This window comes from Octopus bimaculoides, chromosome 4 (assembly GCF_001194135.2).
Source record: "Octopus bimaculoides isolate UCB-OBI-ISO-001 chromosome 4, ASM119413v2, whole genome shotgun sequence".
In the NCBI taxonomy this organism is placed as follows: Eukaryota; Metazoa; Mollusca; class Cephalopoda; order Octopoda; family Octopodidae; genus Octopus; species Octopus bimaculoides.
In genome coordinates, this window is record NC_068984.1 from 93,369,130 (window position 1) to 93,372,877 (window position 3,748).

Below are 3,748 nucleotides of genomic sequence, written 5' to 3' on the forward strand. Positions count from 1 at the left end.
AGAAAAGACTGAGGAAGACAGAACGAAAGCGGCAAAGGAGGGGAGTGACAGGTTTGTCAGCCCCAAAATGAGGAAGAAAGCAAATTCTAGAGAACACTCACAGGGACCAGCAGCAGAAACTGAGAGGATTGCCAAAAAAAGGTGGAGAATCGTCTAGATGTGCGCATGAGGTGGAGAAGGAACCAGCAGAGATGGATTACAGGAATAAGGGATTTATAATTTACTATAAGAAGAGTGTGGAGGTGGAAAAACGGATATCCAAGTGGAAGAATTTGATAAGGGTGAAGCTGCCCAAAGAGAAGTTCGGGGAAAATGAGAGACGTGTGCTGGTAAACGACAAAAAGTACATTTTTTAAAATTCTTACCGTGAATTGGTGATGATGATTGACGGGCCGGTGTTTCTTAATGTGATGCCGCCTGTGGTGGAACATGCAAGGTTGGAAAACTTCAGAAATAGAATATTAAATATAATATGAACAATATTTAAAAAGAAAGCGATGAAAATGTGAACTTTTACTTTTAAAAAATGGAAAAAAAGTGAAAACTGTCCAAAATCATGTCCAAATGTAATCACTCGACTTCGGGGGTCGAGTGGGCATAGCGCTTCATTATATCCTTTTCCATAATCTTTGCTCGATTTCCTTTTTGTATTTTTATTTCCCCGATTTTATGTTTTGTATTGTCTTTTTGGCTGTAAAAACTTTTTTATTTAGCCCACTGTGGGTAATAAAAAACGAGATTGATTTTCTGTTTGAGTTATTTGTGACCACGGTGTGGTTGAGGAGAGTTGTGTTTTAGAAACTTACTGTTGATATTACTGTTATTATTGCTGTTGAAGCGACTTGCGCGTATTTGTTATTTGCTGCTGTTATTATGTAGTGGCGCGAAATTATAGCCGCCATTGAGGAAGTACTATTCTGCGCTTGCGCAGGGGACTTCACCACCGGAAGCCCTTCGAGTTGCGCATGCGTAGTAAAACTCGTACTTAAACAGTTACTTTCATTATCTCGGTGAGTTGAGCCCAGACCTTCTACATGACAACACCTCGCTCCTCCACGAAGCACTTTTCACCATGATGCTATCGAAGTGATAGCTACTTGCTTCTCTGGCAGGCATCAAGGAAGACTTTAACCTTCCCTTACCAACTACAATTTAATCAGCGGCGGCTAAGTAGAATGACAGGAATTTGTATAACCAAGTATCATCTTAAATAAACCTTTTTATTATGTTGTAAATTGTTCTAATGTCTCTTCATTAATAATGCTGTTGAAAGGTGATAGAGAGAGACTAAAGTCTCTATGACAAACCTTTACAATTACTTTTTGCTCTTTTTCTCCCATTGTGGGTGAGAAAAAAACTTAGCTTTTCCAGCATGGAAAGCTATGCAAGGACCGCTGCGGCGAAAGCAGCTACGCAGTTAAAAGCGAGGCAAATAATAGTTGACATGAAGGAAGTTTTAAGTGGGCAGCTTGTGCAGAAGGAGGAAGGCACTATTAAACTGGTCCCTCTGAGGAGACAGTGTGTGACGGCACACAAACGATCGCCACCAGTAAAATGGAGAACGATATTGAGGAGTGTCTAGGAAACATAACGAGGAAGGCTACTTTTATTGGCAGAGGAAGAAGATACGGCACGGTGGAGTTGAGAATTGCCACCAAAGAAGAGCCGACCTCACATTCCACCACCATTCTGAGGTCGAGCAAGGTAGCGTTGTTGTCCACGTATAGGAGAAGGCGCAGTGTTTGAGTCAGAATAGCGAGAGTGCCACCCGAAATCAAAACAGAGTGGTTTGTGGCAGCTATTCTGGCTGCCAACGAAGACAATCCGGAACTGGGACCCATAGCAGGGACAAAATGTTAAACTGGTGGGGATTCGGGGTAGAGATGTGGCTTTTTGCCACATTTGAAGACATAGAGCGAATCCCCTACCAAATTGAGATTGCGGAGGAAAGTACGTTGAAAGTTGTTGTAGACGGACGTCGATCCAATTGCTATATATGCGGAGTGAGGGGTCATATGAAGACACAGTGCCCCAAGTTAGAACATACTCAGAGCAATAAAGTAGATGAAAAGGAAGATGGGAGAGAAAACTAAAACAAGAAAAGACAAAATCGATGTTGAGTGCGTCAGTGACGCAAAAAAAGAAAGAAAAGATCGAGGTGAAAGAGGCAAAGGAAGGGAGTGACGGGTTTGTCAGCCCCAAAAGAAGAAAGTTAAAACAAGAGAACATTCAACAGAAACCGAGAAGAAGAAAACAAGAAAACATTCAACAGGAACCGAGAAGTCACAAAAAGGTAGGGAACAACTTAAACCTAAAAATGCACAAGCAATAGAGAAAACACAATAGAAGAATGTAATTATAAGGGATTCCTGATAGTCTACAAAAAGTGCGGAGGTGGAAAAAAAGAATAGTCAAATGGAAAGGACTGGTGAGGGTGAAGCTACCCAAAGAATTTAACGGAGATGATAGAAGAATTAAGGTGCAGGACGAAAGGTTTGATAGATTTATGGATACATTCGGTGGATCGGTAAGTATGATAGACAGTATATGGTTACGTGACGCTCCGCCATCTGTAATAGAATATGAGGAACTAACAAGAATGGCGGTATGAACAGTATAGAAAAAAAAGAGGATGAGAATGTGAATTTTTTGTTTTAAAAAATGGGAAAGATTGTAAAAAATCATGTATAAATGTAATCACTCAACTTCGGGGGTCGAGTGGGCATTGCGCTTCATTTTTATCATTCTTTCGTAATTTCATTCGTTTCTTTTATTTTTTCTTCTTTACTCGTAAGAGCAATAGAGAAAATTGATTAAAGCATGGACAATAAGAAAAGTTATTCAAGAGTTACAAAAGTAGAAAACAAGGAAGTAAATCTAACAATGTTGAAAAATTACCAGATGTTGCACAGAGAAGGTGGCGATGTAAAGTTGTCGCAACCCCAAGATATCATGAAAGGAATGTATGAGAAAACAATTATTTATAAAGTATATTCAATTGAAGAGAGAAAAATTGAAATAATGTTGACAGATAAAATTGAAAATGCCCTGAAACCAATCTGAGAGGAAACCGATTCGGCACAGTGGAGGTTCACCTCAGAGAGGGAGCCAAAGCGAAATAATACTCAGCAACCCCGCTAAGAACGGAAAGTGTGATACTACTACGCACATACTTCGGAAGGAGAGCTTCCAGGGTGAGGGTGGAGGGGATTCCACTCGAAATCGACGTAGCCTAGGTGGCGGCTGCTGTACTCCTGGGTAACGAGGATGAAATAGCAGTCCTCCAGGCCACTAAGTCAGAAGCTTTAAATTGGAAAGGCCGGCCAAACTTTGGATTTAATAATACAAGGATCGGTGGATAGTCTGGAAAATATGGTGGAGACGGTGACAGTCAGGATAGGATGGAGGGCAGAATCCCTCGATGCTTTAAATGTGGCCTGAAGGACCACATTAGAGCGGACTGCCCTTCACCAACCGAGAAAAGCCAGGAGAAAACCAAGGAAGAACCAGCAAGAGCAGAGAAGGAAGTACCAACAGAAGTGGAGGACGACGAATCATGGAAGGTTGCGGAGAACAAAAACCAAAGAAAATGGAAAAAGGCAAATTAGACAGAGTTAAAACTCCATCCCACCCACAGCTTCCTAACCCCACCCTTCCCCCGCAGATACCAAACCCACCCTCTCCTCTTCGACACAAAAACAAAAAAAGAAAGCACTAACACACAGGAACCCTCAAATCCCCCCCCCCC